General features: G+C 45.1%; 1 long non-coding RNA gene across 3 annotated transcripts in view; it reads right to left on the bottom strand.

Moving 5' to 3' along the window:
* Positions 1 to 4,794: 4,794 nt before the first annotated feature.
* Positions 4,795 to 18,669, bottom strand: part of LOC115075796 — a 50,116-nt gene continuing 36,241 nt past the window's right edge. For 2 of the 3 annotated variants that reach the window (XR_003852609.1, XR_003852608.1), the window contains exons 4-6: positions 13,097 to 13,258; positions 8,381 to 8,463; positions 4,795 to 4,907 (exon numbers count right to left, since the gene is read on the bottom strand). This is a non-coding gene — a long non-coding RNA (uncharacterized LOC115075796). The remainder of the gene's footprint in view (positions 4,908 to 8,380; positions 8,464 to 13,096; positions 13,259 to 18,669) is intronic. The other variant, XR_003852610.1, reaches the window with a different exon arrangement.

The following is an 18,669-nucleotide window of genomic DNA, read 5'->3' on the forward strand; positions in this document are numbered from 1 at the left end:
TATGAGGAACTTTGTCAAACGCCTTCTGAAAATCCAAGTACACTACATCTACCGTTCACCTTTAGCCACATGTTTATTAACTCTTTCAAAAAAGTGAAGCAGATTTGTGAGGCAAGACTTGCCTTGGGTAAAGCCATGCTGACTTTGTTCCATTAAACCATGTCTTTCTATATGTTCTGTGATTTTGATATTTAGAACACTTTCCACCATTTTTCCTGGCACTGACGTCAGGCTAACCGGTCTGTAGTTTCCTGGATCGCTCCTGGAGCCCTTTTTAAATATTGGGGTTACATTAGCTATCCTCTAGTCTTCCAGTACAATGGATGATTTTAATGATAGGTTACAAATTTTTACTAATAGGTCTGAAATTTCATTTTTCAGTTCCTTCAGAACTCTGGGGTGTATACCATCCGGTCCAGGTCATTTACTACACTTCAGTTTGTCAATGAGGCCTACCACATCTTCTAGGTTCACCGTGATTTTGGTTCAGTCCATCTGAATCATTACCCATGAAAACCTTCTCCAGTACAGGTACCTCCCCAACATCCTCTTCAGTAAACACCGAAGCAAAGAAATAATTTAATCTTTCCGCAATGGACTTATCTTCTCTAAGTGCCCCTTTAACTCCTCCATCATCTATCTGTCCAACTGACTCCCTCACAGGCTTTCTGCTTCGGATATATTTTAAAAAGTTTTTACTGTGAGTTTTTGCCTCTACGGCCAACTTCTTTTCAAATTCTCTCTTAGCCTGTCTTATCAATGTCTTACATTTAACTTGCCAACGTTTATGCATTATCCTATTTTCTTCTGTTGGATCCCGTCTGCTTTGATTCGCCTGGTAAAACCATGTGCATGACAGCAAGCCAATATTCAAGCATTGCTGTATGTGGATGCTTTATTTTTGAAAATCAGCTGGGTTTGCACGGATGTAAAAGTACACGCGCGCACTTTGGCAGTTAGGTGCGCTATTAAAAATGCACCCAATTATACGTAAGAACACAAGGCCATGCCCTGAAAGAGAAACCCAACCAGGAGTCTGATGGCCCACTTAATATTTTATTTTTGGGAAGGGAAAATTTACACGCATTCAAATTTAGAATTTTAATTTTCTTTGCAAGTCAAAATAATACAAGGGCACACGTTTTGTTGAGTCTTTTCATTCCCTTTTTTTATTTTATGTGGGTTTTTCTGTTATTTTTGGATAGCAACTATTCACAAAATTAGATGGACTCCAGCTTTGTTCAGAGCGGGTGATTTAGTGAATTATTAAAGGGATTTCTTTGAAAGGACTGTTCATGCTTAATTGTGCTTCTTAGAGAGGGAGTGTTGTCTAGACAACCAGTGGGTCAAGATTTTAAACCTATTAATGGTGCTCACAGTGCTTGCAGGCAGTCAGCATTCGAAGACCGCTAGGAGGACCAGGAAGGCCAAACTGCATTTTGCTGATGTTAAAACTTACAACAGCCTGCCAGCTATAACAGCAGTATTTGAACATGTAATTGTGCTACCTAAAAAGCAGGAAGATTCACACCCAGGAGCAGCTCAGTATCTTGCACAGCTGGAAACTATTGAGAGTTGTATCCAGACAGACACACAGAGAGCACTGTAGGGAAAACTCCAGAGGAGAAGATAATATAGGTGAGAAAAGATGTAGTGCCACTTTAAGAGAGAGAGAAACAGCGAGGGACTGAGAACAAAAAGCAGCTGAGCTGGGAATTATAATTCAAGGAATAGTGTTATGTTTGACCGCCCGCAGTAGCTCACCCCGGGGATGCTCCAGGAGCGCCATGCCCTCACCGGGGCCGCTGCCTCACTAGACACGTGCATGTACGTCCCTTCTTTCTAGGCCCTGCGACAGGAACATTTCCCGTGGCAACTGGAGATGGCGTCAGCCAGCGTGAGGATTTAAATCCCAGCCACACAGCAGCAACAAGTCTCCTGTATCACGGCAGTGCCACTTGCTCAGCATTCCTGCTTGCTCCTGTGTCCCTGCCTTCCTTAGTTTCTGCTTGTTCCTATGCCTGGTCTTCTTGTCTTGTTCTTGCTCCCTTGTCAGTCCTGTGCTGTCTCCGTCCTTGCTTTGACTCCTTGTTACCCTGACCCCGGATTGGACCCTGACTCTGCTTCACTTCTAGCCTGCCCTGACCTCAGCTCGACCCATATGTCCTGCCGTTCGCCAGAACCTGCGGGCTCAACCCAGGCAGAAGATCCTATCTCCAGGCGAGTCAGCTGCTGCCTGTTAAGTCTTATCGTATGCTTGCATAAGATAGGTAGCACCAATTTAACAGCAGTCCAAGGACTCACTGTCACTCAGCATGACAGACAGATGACCTAAATCCAACCAGGAGAAAGAGACGGCTGGAGGAGACAGCCAGATGAAGCTACTACTAGTACTTATCATTGCTATAGCACTGGCAGATGTATGAGACAGTCCCTAATTTGTAGGGTTAACAACTTATTCAAGACAGGCAAACAGGACAAATAAGAGACAGGATTTCATTTCTTATGGTTCATGGTTAAAACCAACAAGGGTATGAGCAGGAGAACCAGGGGTTAAGATTTAGGAGCAACCTGAAAAAGATGGGATTTTAAGCTGCATTTCAGTGAGGCCAGACAGGGAGCAGGAAACTTCCTCAAGAAGTCTGTTCCAGGTATACGGAACAGAAAGGTGGAAAGCAAAGAGTCTGCAGTTGGAGATGGACTCCCAGCGAACCATAAAAACGTAGGAGTCGCATGTAACTGTTCATTGCCAGAGTGACACTAATCATGGTGACACCAGTCAGCGACATCCATGGACCACTCTGTCAACCCAGACCAATATTGGGACCCCTGGGACTTCCCAATGAAGGATCCTCCTTCCAACTCTTAAAAAAAAAAAAATCAGTGTGTGTGAAGTATTGTTAATGGGCTTAGTGTGTGCTGGCGGAGTGAGACTGAGCAGCAGTAGTGGATTTGTACTTTGCTAGCTTAGTGGTGCATCTGAGCAGTCAAGTGTATAATGGATAAGGCGGTAAACAGCAGCTGCCCTGGGTTCACTATCAAACACCCTCGGAAACTACACCCCCGAGATACGAAAGAATGTCTGAATCCTGTTGGCCTTCAGATGATTAAATTCAAGAAACAAAGGAGAAAATCTGAGTGCAGAAAAGCAAGGAATAGAAAAAAAAAATACCTTCAGTATAACATTCAAAACCACACAACAAATCACTTTATACAGAAGGAAGAGCTTCATATGCCTGATCTCTGCAGTAACTGCCGGTAATCAGGAAATGTTGGGCACCATCATTAGTAAAAAAAAAAAAAAAACCCCAAAAAAAACCTCCTTAATGCAAGTGGTGTATGTGATTCTTTTTAACTTTTTTTTTCTTTCTGTCTTTTTTTAACGAACAGTGTGATTCTTTAACAAAAACTTTGAAACAAGTGTCACGGTCTAATTATAGACCAGTATTGACCAAATGTTATATGCTGAAACACTTTACTTGATTTAAATGTCCTTGCGCCTGTTCGACCCAACTCCTGTTGGCTTTCAGATGATTACAGAATTTATTGGCAGTGAACTAAGTAGATCAGGCTTTAATGCCAGGGTTTTGTGCTCGAAATGCAAATTTTAGGATACAAGTTCAGTACTAACTAAGATCTGTTCAATGTTATCTCTCTTGGACCTCTGCTTCCAATAACAGTTTAAATACCATTTCTAATTATTGGAGTAAATGAGTACACATTAAGTATTACTAATAATAATAATATAAAGCAGCCCATGGGGTAAGGAGTGCCAGACATCACACAATGGCCAGACTCAAAGCGCGAGCATCCTGGGTTCCAGAGGTAGCTGTTGTTCTGTAGACCGTGGCTAGGGACTGTTGCTGGAATGGATGGGCTAAACACAAGAAGGCTGATGCAATAAAGTGCACTCAGCCTAGCGCACAGCTTAGCCGAGTGACTGGACGCACGTTTTGGACGCGCTAGGCTACTCCCCGATTCAATAAGGGGATTAGCGCGTCCAAGACGCACATCCAAACTCATGCATAGCTAATAGTGCTCATCGCATGTAAATGCCATGTAGATGATGCTATTAGCTATTTCCCCCCAATGCAGAAAATCGCCGCTTGGCTAGCGCACCCTTGTTAAAGCAGCACAATTAACGCCAGTCCCGAAGCTGGCGTTATGGCATACCGCAAGTCAAGGGCCTGTTAGCCGAGCAGCGATTTTCTGCTTCCTCCTATTGGCTGCCTGCCTAGTTGGTAAAACCCAAAGAGACCAGATTACCCCACTACTGTGTAAACTGCATTGGCTTCCTGTTAGCAGCAGAATGAGGTGTAAAGTTTTAAACCTGTTGAAAAAATGTTTACAATTTGTGAGGCTGCAATACTAGTAGATGGATAACCTCATGTGATCGCCAATATTAGGATGCTGAAATGTTTGCCGCAGGGGCTACTTGCGATTCCGTCCCTGTTCTGAGCACGGCTGCTCTTCTTCACTGCAGGGGGTTTCACACTCCAGCTTTTCTTTTGCGGGGTGAGAAAACAGATGCTGGTATTGAGCGTCCGTTTTCCCAGCTTACGCACTGCCATCTCCTGGGAGCCCGGTGCAGAGCACTAGGGACACACAAATGATCCTCAGCACGTCCTTTTTAGCGTGGCAGCTCATTATAATAGTGCATCGAGCGCCCAGGAGAGGTGTTTATGCATGCATTAGGAAAAAAGGACGTGTTTTACCGCACATCATATTGCATCAGCCCCAAGGAGAGAAGAGGATTAAAAATGAAGCAAAACCCAAGTTAGCTGTAAATGTATACTGTACTATGTTTTGTGATCTTCCTGTTTAGAAGCATGCAACAAATAATTTGGTAATGAAGGCTCATGGTGTTGCAGAGACTGCTTCAGATTGTTCTGGATGAAACTGGCTGGCTAAAATTAAAAAAAAAAACAATCATTATGCAATTAGCATGAAAACCATGTCTGTATTCAACTTCTTTCCACAAACTTTGGATAGGTTGGCAGATTCTAAAATATTTTAAGAGTTCCAAGCAAATGATTAAATGTAAAATCCAAATCCAAGTTCTAAATATTGCTGGAGTGACTGCAAACATACCTGCACTCCTCATGAAAAACGAGGATCTCCCAAAATATGCCACGGCAAGGCTTGTCACGTGGATGAACGGGGTGATAGGGTTCCCCTGAAAACCAGGAATTCACCCATCGACCTAAGACCCATGGGTCACGGCTGAAAAGGGCCCCGCAGGCTCCTGTCCCTTCCATGAACCTGCATCATGCTTCCTGGCCAAACAAAGCTAATCTGACCAACCCAAATGGCTTCTCAGACAGAGTAATTAACAGTAGATTTTAAATGCCTGCAAGAGGAGAATGCAGGTAAGGGGCTCATAAAAAAACATGAGCTGCAATTTGTAATCCCAGAAATAATTTACAAAAAATAATAATAATTTCATGCACAGAGCACGGTTAAATGAAGGCGGGTGTAATTGGTTATGGGGAGGTAATTGAAACCCCCTTTATTTATGTTCTAGTTATATTGGAAGGGTTTCCATCTTTAAAATTCTTAATGCTTTTCAGAATGATTGACACAAATTATTAATAAAGTGAGACAAAGTAAATTCAGTAATAACTGTGCCCTGAGCTAATAAACACTTTATTTACCTTAGAATTTAATTAGCACAAAATAGGGCTATTGCATTCCCGTTTTTATATTATCTTTCGTTGACAGCATGATGGGAAAGATCAACATTCAAAAGCACCGACTGGATCGTGTACGCGTAGCGTAATTATTAATTACTCTGAGGCATGTTGAAAAGAACAAAGCTGCCAGCTGGGTTTCACTGCAGGCCATGCAAGCTCAATCCTTTACTTTTCATATTTCAATCAATGGCAGACAAAGGCATCTTCTTATTAGCCTAGAAGGAATTGGCCTTATGAGAGCCTCATGCCTGTTTATTTGTCCCCCACCCCTACCTCCAATAACCATATGAACATAAGAAGTTGCCGTACTGGGTCAGGCCGAGGGTTTAACAAGCCCAGTGTCCTGTTTCCAACAATGGCCAATCCAGGTTACGAGTACCCAAATAACTTTTGAACTATTCATGCAATTCCATGCAAAGTTGTGCCTCAGGTGACAGAGCACCCCCTGACGCCTGGCTCCTACTTTTCACATGCATCTGATGTCCCCCAACACTTAGAATTCTTTCTCCTCTTGTGCTCATCCTATCCCCCTCCCTAAGCTCACTATTTGTCCTCCCAACATAGGGGCCGATGAAATACAGCACATTCAGCCGAGTGCACTGGTTAGCCCGTGCTTGGACGTGGGTCTTGGACGCGCGACCACAATCCCTTATGCTATAAGGGGATTAGGACGTCCAAAACGCGCGTGTCCCCCCCCCGTGAAACTAATAGTGCTCATCACATGCAAATGCATGTTGATGAGGCTATTAGCTTTTCTCCCCAGATCCAAAATAAAAAAAAATGTGCACCCGACCCGCACATTTTTACGCTCAGAAAGGTTGTACAGAAAAGCAGAAAATATTGCTTCTCTGCACTTCCTCCGACATAATATCGTGGCGATATTAAGTCGGAGGAACCAAAAGGTTAAAAAAATAAAATGTGGCCGGCGGTCAGGTTAGGAAAAAGGGACGCTCGTAAATTTGAGCGCCCGTTTCCTAACCCGCTGACAGCCACCTCTCCTGGGCGCCAGCCGCCAAGGAGGCGCTAAGGGCGCACATTTGCCCCTAGCGGCTCCTTGGCAGCGCGACCCCTCATTTAAATATTCAATCTCAACACTGAACGCCCGTTTTCCGTGCTTAATTTTTTTGCGTTGGCCCCCATGGCTTTGCTGGAAGCTCACAAATGAGAGACAAGCAAGAGAACTTTAGGATGGACTTACTGTGAAGCAGGGGTTGCAGAGAAATGTTTTTATGTCTTTTTAACCTTGTTGTGCTGTAACACAGCCATCGCTTTAAATGATTGCCTAGACCCAAGGTGGTTCTAGCGTCTGAGATGCTGGCCAGCTTTGAAAGTGGAGTGCCCAGATCCTGGCTTAGGTCAAGGAGAGAGTGACAGGCAATGGGGTTTATCAGAATCTACTCTCCCTCAGTACGGTCTGAAATGAATATTTAATGCCCAAATACTGAAACCGCCTTTATATGCAGGCACATACCTCTCAGGGTATATTACAATGCACTGCTCATTCCACTGCCAGAGAATAAGGTCCTTCTGAGTGACCTCTGCTTTCAGCCTGGGGAGTACTTAGAAACGTTTAAGCTGATTTGTCAGATCAACAGAAAGGAGGTTTACATAACACAGTGCGAAAGTAAGCTGCAGGATCATCTAAACACGGAAAGGCAGCAGAGTTTAAATTAATTTTTCCCCAAATAGTGTGTGTTTAGCATTTTTGCTTTATTAAACGCAGATCAGTCTCTGACATATTTGGGAAGGGTGCAGTCCCTGCAGCAGAGCTTGTGATATTAAAACTACTGTAGTAGATGGCAGTGGGCAAAATTACGCTCGAAAGCAAGCGATGCCATTGAGGCACCACACCTGCAGCTTGGAACTTGTTTGTCCACACCGGTTTCTTGCAGAATACCTGCCCCTCAGTGCCAGCTCTACTGAGGGGACTCTTCCCATTTTGGGTCCCTGGAATAAATACAGTTGGCATTAAGGATTTAAGGCCATGCCGCGGTCAAAGGAGCAGCATCAGTGGGAGAAGTGGGATTTGAACCTTGGATGTCCCAGTGCTCAGCCCACTGCTCTAACCACTTGGAGAACTCCTTTCATTGTCTTGCTTCATTATAAGCTTACTCTCCTGGGTAGCTGAGCATTCAGAAACACCTTTTTATATATCCTCCCCTTCCCCCCGCCCCACACACACTCTTAGTTGCCTGCATGCTACCTGGGAGGGAAGGGACTGAAAAAGAAGCAGAGGGTGGGAGATTGGAGGCACTGGCCACTGCTAGCAGAGTCACTGGGGCAGAGCCCTGGTCAGGTGTCCCTTTCACCCATAGGTAAAAGCAGCCCCTGGTGCAAGTGCCTTTCCCAGGGAGCTATGCTTCCAGTACATTTCTTGGGACGGGAACCCTGTATTCACCTACAGACAAATCTGTGCAATCTATTCCTAGTGCTGTGCAAACATGCTTTGCTAGGCTTCCATCAAATTACCTTAGTAAATGCATTGGGGGAGGAGGTGGGAGAAGGGATTCTGTAACTTAATTTCTGTCCCTTTCTGGCAATTCAAAAGGGGCTAGGCTCTCTTTCAAGATTAGACAATTCTCTTCCAAAAATCATTTGCACAGATTTTTATGCCATCCCTGCTTTCCAAACAGACTATCACGACTCCCTTGGTCTTTAGAACGATGCCACGGACCCCCGGAACATACCCCCTTGTGGGATGTGAAGAACCTCTCTCAGTCTCGCTAGCCTTTCAAACTGCAGACGTCGTCTTGTGGGTTTTCAGCTCCTGCTATGGAAAAATCAATGAAGCAATCAAGCACAGTCTGTGCCACCATAGCTAAATTTGCTATAGAACTAGGCAGCTGTAAATCCTTCGAACATAAAAGTAAAATCTTAAATGAGGTGTGGCAGCCACACAGTACAATATCGTAAGCTACTGCATCGCCCTAGGACAAATGGGCCTATTCCTCTATCATGCAATTAATTGAAACTTGTAACCTATTAATGCCAAAGGAGAGCATGCTGACTTGGTACCATTGTAAAGACAATGAAGTTAGCATCATTTAGACACAAAAAGAGGTTGAATTAGACAAGTTTAAAACTAATGAGCAGTGGTGCCAATCATCAAGGCTTCAACTCTGGCTATTGTCCATGGGTACATCCTTCATATACGTTCATAATTCTATCATCATCAGAAAAATAGCTATCAAGTGAAGAGTATATCTCACATTTACTTCCCTCATGCTTGGATCAGAAATGGCTTGGCGTTCAGACTGCAAACTCTTAAAAAGTTTCCTTAGGAAACTGGAATCTCAACAGGGGAATGAGCTTGTGGCGGATGCTAATTCGACCGCTTAAGGAAGATAATTTTATAATTGTTTGCTGTGCGGGTACCTACAGTCTGCATGTGCCTTTTTTAAATTGCAGACTTTACCCCAAATTTTGAAAGTGAACTTACGCACATAAATGACCTGGAACATGCACGAGCTCACCCACGGAAAGTTATGCCTGCTCTCTTGAGGGTGCAGCCTATGCAGGAGAACGCAGTGCCATGCTTTAAAAATAAAAATGTATTCGCGTTAAGTCCCGACTCCAACTCAAACACCCCCCCCCCCCCCGGGAATGCCTCCCTCCAGTGCATGTAAAACGCATGTGCAAAATCAGGCTGCATGCATACTTTTACAGGCACTGAGCCCTGTGCTATATTATAAAAGCCACTGATGCACATTAAACCCGGTGTTGTGTATAAGTGGCTTTGAGAGTCAGGCCCTTTATGTTTGTTACCATGTGTCTTAATATATGTGCATTTCTTGATGGACCAATGCTAGTGTGAAGGTGATTGAGGCAGTGCCAATATACCCTAATATAGTGCCTGTCACAACTCAGATGCTCACCTTCTATCTGGTGCAAACTAATCTGTGCATATACGGTTTATGACACTGCCTAAATCACCTTCACACTGGAATTGGCCCATCAGGTAATGCAATAATAACCGTGAGGTGTCACATGCAACTCTGCTATGACTGTGACACTATGCTACAAAGCAAGCAACAACTTCTAAAAACAACAACTGCTTGAAGCTGAGTGCCCCCCTGCCTGTGATCTGACAGAATATAATGGCCAAGAACCTTTGAAAGTGCAAAGAGGTAACAACGAGCTATGTGTGCAGAGGATAGAAGAAGCCACAAAGCTCTAAAGATCTTCTATTGTATCAGGGATAAAGGTTACAATAGGCTTTCAGTTCAGCCTACCTTAATGGACCCTATGTAGTAAGCACTTTCCACGTATACACAAAATGGAAGAAACCAGCCCTGATCTTGCAATTGGAGAAAAGATCTGTGGGACGTTGGCTTGGATGCGAATGCCTCTTCCAGTAGGACTCGCTGTTGAGCCTGGAACAAATCATCCCCACTCTGTGCTCGCTTCCTCTTCCCCTGCACCTTCCTTCAGTCCAGGGCCGGCGGAAGCACTAGGAGAACTAGATCTGGGCCTAGGTCGCTGACCATTAGGGGTCTTGAGCCATGTGGGGGCCACAAGTGGTGGCGCCAAAGAGGAGTGGAGATGCGGCAATCTCCACTCCTCTTTGGAATCCCCTCCACATGGCTCGCGCCCCCTAATAGGGGTGGCGGCATGACCGGAGGGGGTGGCACAACCAGGTGGGGGCTGCGAGATGGGGGGGGGGGGGGGGCGGGCACAAGGCAGAAGGTGCCTAGAGTGCCCTGTTCCGGTCTTTAGGCCTTTTGTTGCTTTAACCTTGCAGCACAACCCTACCGCTATTGTAGCTCATCTTGACTTGCAAATCACAAGAGGATGTAGTTTTGCATAGAAGGGCATGAAATCCAATTATTTGCCTTCAAATGCAGTAACACCTAGCAAATCTCTCAAAAGGCTTTAAAAGCGTTCCTCCTGTATTTCAGGCTTTTATTTTAGTAGCAAAATATGAGACAAGTCTTTCGCCTTCAAATCATTTTTGTCTCATTGCAGCTATGTTCAGTTATTTGAACAAATAATATATACTCAGTACAGTAATAATCTAGCAATAGAATATTAAGATGGAGATAAATCCCGTTTTTGGTGTAGATGTATATTTTCATTATCTTTCACACCCACCTGATACAAAGCAACAGTGCAATTCTCTCCTTGCCTCTAAAGTAACTTGTATAATATTGTACTACAAATGTAATAATTTACTTATGTACTTTCCACTAATGTGTTCATAACAGCGGAAAGCAGTTTCATCTAATATTAATAGAATCTTGTCCCTTTTGGGAACATGTAGCACTGAATCATCCACATAAGCTTTTATCCTTTTCACTCACTGTATTTTAGTGTTTTAAATATTTTTATCAATGAACTCGATTTACTGTAAGGCGATATACTGGCAAGTTTACTGCGCCATCATTCTTGAACTTATCAAGCTACATTTCCTGCACATCTCCAGCGAATGCTCTGTTTCCTGACATTTACTCATGAAATGATTTTGAATCAGAGCAATCCCTTTTTAATTATTCAAAAGGAATAGATTAACAAGACTGGAAAGGTGGACTCCATGGAGTAAACACAATTTCCAAAGGCGTTCGTTATCTCCTGCACATACTCGCCAGGAATGAAGTGCACTCATCATACATACTCCTGCTGCAGCTCCAAAAGAGCCGTACATGATGGGGATGGGGGGGGGGGGGGGGGGTGAAGGGCTGTTGTGCACGGAGCAAGAGAGGGACCTTGGGGTGATAGTGTGTAGTGATCTGAAGACAGCGAGGCAGTGTGACGAGGCGATAAATAAAGCCAGAAGAACGTTGGGCTGCATAGAGAGAGGAATAATCAATAAGAAAAAGGAGGTGATAATGACCTTGTACAGGTCCTTGGTTGGTGAGGCCTCACCTGGAGTACTGTGCTCAGTTCTGGAGACTGTATCTCAAAAGGGACAGAGACAGGATGGAGGTGGTCCAGAGAAGGGCAACCAAGGATGATGTTAGTATGGTCGCTAACACAAAAACTGTAGTGTCCCTTGCCGCATCGTGAGGTCTGGGTCTTAACCAACCCCAAATCCTACTATTCTGGAGCAGTGAAGGATTTAGGATTTTGGCACCCCTAGGCACTGTTGGTACTGTCGCCCCCTGTCATCCCCCTCTTCCCTCCCCAAGGTTGGACAACAGGGAGCAGAAGGTCTAAGCCACAGGCCCCCCCCCCCCTAGTTTCCTGTGGCAGCTCAGGGGTAGAGCCTGTGGCAAAAATTTAAAAATTCTGAAGCAAATTGGCAAATATTTCCAACTTTTATATTAAACCCACTTTGAGTCCCTCACTCCACACCACAGTCCCCAGATCTGTGGGTGCTTGAGCCCTCCCAGTATCAGATCTGCCTCTTGCATTACTTCAACAGTCTCTCCTCTCCTCTCAGCTGCCACAGCTCTGGGATACTGACGAGATGGTGCAGGAGGAAAATCTGAAAGAGGGGGGTGCTCAGACACCCCCGGCACCCTGGGATCTGGTCCCTATGCTGCACACCCACTTCACACGCTCTTCTATCCCCTCACGTACTCTGCAAACACACACATGCAATTCTCCTCCATCTCCTATTCCTCTGCCCCTCCTTCTGAGAAGCCTTCTCCAACTTCCTCCTTTGAGATCACTTCCCTCCTCTGAAAGCTTGTCTTCACCCCACCCCTATCCCCCAGATCTTATCCCCTGGTAATACAGCAGAAAAAGTCCCAAGTTGTCCATCCAGTCTGCCCAGCTGGGGTTAATAAAAGCAGTAACTGCCACTCCATGCATGTTCCCCCCCCAACACACACACACACACACACACACACACACCCCAAAGCCTTCTCTTAAGGGACGGGAGGTAATCCCTACTCGGTATCCCCTTCTACCCTTCCCAGCATTCATTACTATCCTTTTTCCCAAAAACACGCACATAGAAACACGACGGCCCATCCATTCAATTAATTTAGCATTATAATTCTTATCACTTCCTTAGAGATCCCCTGTGCATATCCCACGCTTTCTTGAATTCGGATACTGTTTTTGTTTCTACCACTTCCACTGGGAGGCCGTTCCACGCATCCGCCACCCTCTCTGTAAAGAAATATTTCCTAAGATTACTCCTGAGACTGCCCCCTTTCACCCTCATCTCATGACCTCTTGTTCTAGAGCCTCCTTTCCACTGAAAACCTTTGGGCGTTAGGATCAGTGGCCCATGGGTAGCCCTGCGAGCCGCACCACTCACCCCCCGATGCCGCCCAGTCTCAGCCCGGCCGGATCCAGCCGCCCACACCACCCTGCCGCTGCGACCCGTCTTCTCCCATAGGTGCACGCATGCGTGTGCATAATATGCACACAGTGGCAGGAAACCCCTGAGTGGCGCCTCCAGACGACATCAGCCTCCTGGCCTCTATGAGCCCAGGCCCTCGGCAGTTCCTCACCTTAGCAACAGATCTCTTGATGTGCCTTCCTTGTCAGTATGTCTTGCCTTGTTCTGGGTCATGGGGTTCCTGCATCCCAGCCCCGCCCTTCCCGTCTCCAATCCTATTCCTGCCATTGTTCAGTCTTGCAGGAATAACAAAGAGCTGCAAATCCAAATAACTCTGTAAGAAAAGGGGAAAGAGCCAAATCACACAACGGCAGAAAAGGGAAAGAAGTGGAGGCGACGCTGAGCACTGGGGGACAGGAGGAGGAGGAGGATACTGGGCAGAGAGGGGGCGGGGAAAGGTGAGAGAGAGAGAAGAGGGGTGCGTGAGGCAGGAGAAAGAGAGATGGGGAAAGGAGGAACAGAGAGAAGGGAAAAGGGATGCAGAGCGGAAGAGGATGCGGGAGGGGGAGGGGGAACACAGGACAAAGAGGCAGAAAGAGAGAGAGAGATGCAGGGCAAGGGGAGAGAGAGAGGGGGTGATACACACCAAAGGAAGCCGCTTGTCACCCCACCACCACCACCACCATATTTGAAAGGAGAAACCTTCCCCTTTCCCCCCTCTCCACGCCTTCAGCTAGGGGGTGACGCCTGGGCTTGCAATCCTGAAGTACTGCAGAGTGAGAGGAGGAAGAAGAGAGCCCCGTGAGCAGCCAAAGAACATTTCTGTAAGGAAAGTGAATATGCGAGGCAAGTGCTTGGGGCGCCAGCAGTTCGACCTGATTTTCCCCACCAATCTCGCCTTTTCTCACCGCAGCACGACATGCGGAGCTAATGCGCCAAAATATTCTGGAAATACTTCAGGCAAAATGCCCGATGCCATCTGCATTGTGAGAAAGTTGCCCGGAGAGCATTTTCAGCCTGCGGATACCCAGCAACGCTATTATCTAATAAAGGCGCGTTAGCAGGCTAGAAAAGCCTGAGAGAAAGCCGAGAACGATGGACATGCGAGATGAATGAGATGCAAAAGGGGGCTCTGAAAACCCCTTACAGCTGAGGCTTGTGACCTGTGCCGTGCATTAGGGTGGGGGAAGGGGCGTCATCTCGCCTGCAGCCGCCCCCCTGCACACAGGCATGCAGCACATGGGACCATGTTGGTGCTGACCCCTTGTCGCTTTGCAGCCCAGGTGTCCACCCTACTCACCCCACCCTAAAGCTGACACCAGGCATGACATTTGTTCCTGAACCTCCCAGAGAGGGTCTCAAGCCCCAAGAGCCCTGCTGGAAGAACCCAGAGAGACCCTGTGGGTTGTACGGTTGCACAGTAGCTCCCTGATATTAATCCTTGTCCTGTCCCGATGTGGAAAGGGGGTTACAGCTATAAACATCCCATTTAAAAGGGAACGAAGAATTTTTTATTTTTTTAATGTTATCAATGCCAGAGTCGCAGATTAGTATGGCAATTTTCAAAAAGCCCGCATGCAAGCCAGTTTGCAAAAAGGGAAAATCCCTGCAGCGTTTTCCTTTCAAAATCCAGCAGCAGCCAGCACCAATGGGGACTTCGTTCCCCCATACATGTGCCGAGTCTGCAGAGTAAACAACGTGTAGGGCTGTCAAAATGAAATCCTCTTTTCCCCATTTAGAGGGGGAAGGCAATTTTCAAAGGGAATTTTTTTCCCCCCCATGGACAAATACCCATTTATGTTTGAAAATGCCTTTGAAAATTGCATTAGCTTTCCTTGTGAAAAGGGACCTGTTTTCAAATCAGTTCTGGCTCAGAAGTAAGGGTCAAGAAATGAGCTGTAGATGATGACCTGTTTATTGGGCTTACTTAGTACATTTATGACTCTCAGGAGCTGGGATAGTTACAGATGCATTAAATTAGACTAATGAAAAGGTCCCATGGAGAATGGCGGAAACCTGTGAGCAGGCAGGGCCCTTCATGGTGCAGGAAAGAAGAGAACCGAGGTGCAAACGAATCTAAATAGTTAGGTGGCAGGGGATGCTGAGTTCTTACTAAACACATGAGTTTGCCAAACCAGATCCAACGCCGATGAGTAAGTTCCCCGGCTTATTCTCCATCTGAATGTGGCAAACAGGCAATCGAAGTTTGCTCAGAGCGAGCATGAATACCCAGGCACTGAGTTCCTTGCACTCATAAGAGCATAGGAGTCGCCATGCTGGGTCAGACCAAGGTCCATCGAGCCCTGTCTTTGGCAGTGGCCAATCCAGGGCACAAGTACCTGGCAGATCCCATAAAGTAGATCTAATCCCTGTTATTCATTCCCAGGGAGAGCAATAGCTTCCTCTAGTCTGCCTGGATAATAATGTGCTATGGACCTTTCATCCAGAAACTCGCCCAAATCTCTTTTAAACCCTGCTATGCTAGTCACAGACGGAATGAGAGAAATAAAGGTAGAAGAAACAGAGAACATAGTAAGCAAAAAATAAAAGTTGTGGTTCTAGGGAAGAGTACAAGGAAGATTCATTATGCGTCAATGTTCAAATGGCCGAGTGTTCCTGAGGGTGTTATAGCCTTAGGAGAACAATTCTGAGGGCAGAAAGGAGAGGGATGTGAATCTAAACAAGAAAACATTCCAGACGCTGAAACAAATCTGAAATAGCTACCTGGTGAGCCCAAGGACAAATCTTTTGGTTCGTGTCAATAAACCAAGCTTATGTTACTTACAGGGGCACAGCATCAATTTGGCCTGTACCCCAGCAGTTTGAAAACCACATGGAAATTTGCATCTGTATTTATAAGACTTCACAAAAGAGTACTGTCTGGGCTCACTTTAATAATGCATGACGCATTAAGAACATTTTGCACCCGATCCCAGGGCTATAGACCGAAGTGTCTCTGGCACGAAAAGTTCCCGTGGCTTCAAAAGCAGCAGTTGCATCAATAGTAAACAACATTAAAAGAATGCTAATGTTTAAATACAAAATTGACATTACCCGCTCCTCAGTAAACTCGTAGACAGACTTGTAGATGATCTGCTGATATTAGCTTATTTTCTGCATAATTCCACCGCGGGCCTAGGAAGACATCCTCTGAAGTGTTCAGGATGCAATGCACAGATAAAGTATTCAATCCCTGAGTTTAGAGGAGGGCCAGAGGGATGTTATGGATCTCAGCAGTTCTTGTGGCTCACAAAGATGCCCCTGTTTTCAGACGTGGGATGCATTATCTTTCATTATCTCCTATAGGCAGCGATGGATTTAATACCTCAGCCGCCCTTAGGCGTGTGAACAGTCGGCTGCTGCCTACCCCCCAACTTGTTCATCGCTGATGATGCAAAACAAGTGATTCACTTAGGCCCCGCTGGGGCAGTGGCCCATAGGCACCTGCCTGCTCTGCCTATTGGTAAATCCACACCTGCCTATAGGATAGACCCTCCCCCATTGGTGTACCAGGGGCAGCAGGTGGTAGGAGGGACCTGTATGTCACCACCAATAATCAAAGCCCCTGGTTTCCTGCAGTAGTTTTTAAAGATTCTGTGGCAATTTTGTGGCAAATCTGCATAATTTTACATAAAGATTCGTAACCTGGAGCACATGTCTAAAGTTATTCCAAGAAATGAGTGGTTCTAATCGTCTCAGCATCCGCAGCTTAGCAAAACCTTCATTGGCATTTTTTTAGATATGAGCTTTCATATTCAGTTCAAAATCCATAATGAACCCTACGTTCCTTGCTGTGTCCTCTAATTTAAAACTTGTGTTGTTGTTTAAAATAACCACTTTCTGTTCTAGTTTAACATTTTTTCCTATCTAAAACCTTGAACACAGATTTATCCATATTTAAAATCAATTTCATTTGAACTAAAAGTTGCTCGATTATCTCCAAATACATCTGTACCATCTTAAAAATGTTTTCTAAACTATATTTTATGGGAAATAAAATCTGGATATCGTCCGCGTAAATGAAATAAATTAAGCTAAGGCCAGTTAAAAGATGACACAGGGGTGAAAAAGACTCGCTCAAGCGGTCGGAGGTCGCTCTTCTTTTCAGCATCTTCCAAGTCTCCAATCAAGACCCTGAGGATCTGGTCTTCGTCTCCGGGTCCCACCTTCCAGGTCTTCTCCTTTCTTCTTCCAGGAGAGCCAGCATCATGGTCCGAGACTAGCCCACAGGTTGTGTAGCGAGCCTCGGGGCACAGGACCTGTCTCCGAATCAGTCTTCGCTGGTCAATATTTGGATGTCCCTTGTTGTTAAATGCCATTATGTGGGGGGGGGGGGGGGGGGTGACCTGTATGGCATGGCAGATGCTACCATAAGCTTGCTGGGCAGCCTGGATGGACCGTTCAGTCCTTTTCTGCCGTTATTTCTATGTTTCTGTGTTTGACCTCCATTCCCAGAGCAGAAGGATGAAACCTCCTCCTTTGGCAAAAGATTAAGGTCTTGCTCAGAACTTGTTATGTTGACATTTATTTCTGCCTATCCCAGTGAAGTAACATTACAAAATTAGTAATTGCACTGTTTTTACAAGGTAGAAACAGGCCGTTTTCTCGTTGGCCAGGTTAGTGCTTTCATAAAACTCTAATGCTATCTTAGGACGCATCAGTGGAAAAGAAGCTAAATTCAAGTGATGATATAACACAAAAAACAGAGACCAGCTGTTGAGTTTATAAGCTCTAAACCCTCCTATAAAGCAGTTGAAAGTTTTCCCCTTTGAGGTCACAGATGCATGCATCTTTTATCACAAGCTGCAGTTCTTTTGAAGTGAGGATCTCCTGCTCTGTAGCTTCACCTGTCTAAAGGCTTGAGTTCAAAGCAGCAGGGAATGTAACCTATAAAGCTGGCAATTTATTGCTTTGTCTTTAAACAAAAATAAAGTGCACAAGAAAATCTTTTGGTTGTTTTTCCTGAGCATAAGTACATTTTAGAATATTTATTCATATTTCTTTTAATGGCATGCATAGCAATTCAATTAGATATTTCCTTGAAATAATGTCACTTGTTTGACAAGCAGTAATGTGCTGGCAGCGTGATTTCCAGTCTCACGTTTCCCTAAACCTGCATTATCCAGTTTTAAAATTTAATAGGGGAATTGCATAAAATATATTTTCTGCAGACATTAAAAAACCACAGTGTATCACTAAGCATGCATCACATCTCAGCTAATGAAAATGTGTGTTTGAAATGATCTGCAGGTTTCATATCATAACAGAGGAAATCTTTGTTCAAGTGTTTATAAATCTGCCACATATAATTGAATATGATTAAATAGATCCACCAGTGACTTGTAAAACTAAAGGTGCTTTGTCAGCCAAAGCCCATTTTAGAATATCTGTCTTCAGATGCTGAATTTCTCTGAGCACCTTGAGAGATGTATTTAAGACAGGGGCTGACCCAGCGGTTCAATGGCAGGTCAGGGCTGCCGAATGGATCTATATACAGACAACAACCAACAAGTACTGAATTGCATACTCTGGGTAAACAGATAAGCATGGGTGTAGCTTGCTTATTGCGGTGGTTACTACCCCTAACTAATTAAGCTAGATATTTCACTTAGATGCAGTTCCAACACTGCTCTCTACATCAATGGTGAGGGTGGAAGGGAAATAGAACCAAAAGCTTACTAAGAGCCAAGAGTAACAGATAAGTATGAAGAAAAAAAGTGCGAAACTTGCTGGGCAGACTGGATG

Source organism: Rhinatrema bivittatum, chromosome 14 (assembly GCF_901001135.1).
Source record: "Rhinatrema bivittatum chromosome 14, aRhiBiv1.1, whole genome shotgun sequence".
In the NCBI taxonomy this organism is placed as follows: domain Eukaryota; kingdom Metazoa; phylum Chordata; class Amphibia; order Gymnophiona; family Rhinatrematidae; genus Rhinatrema; species Rhinatrema bivittatum.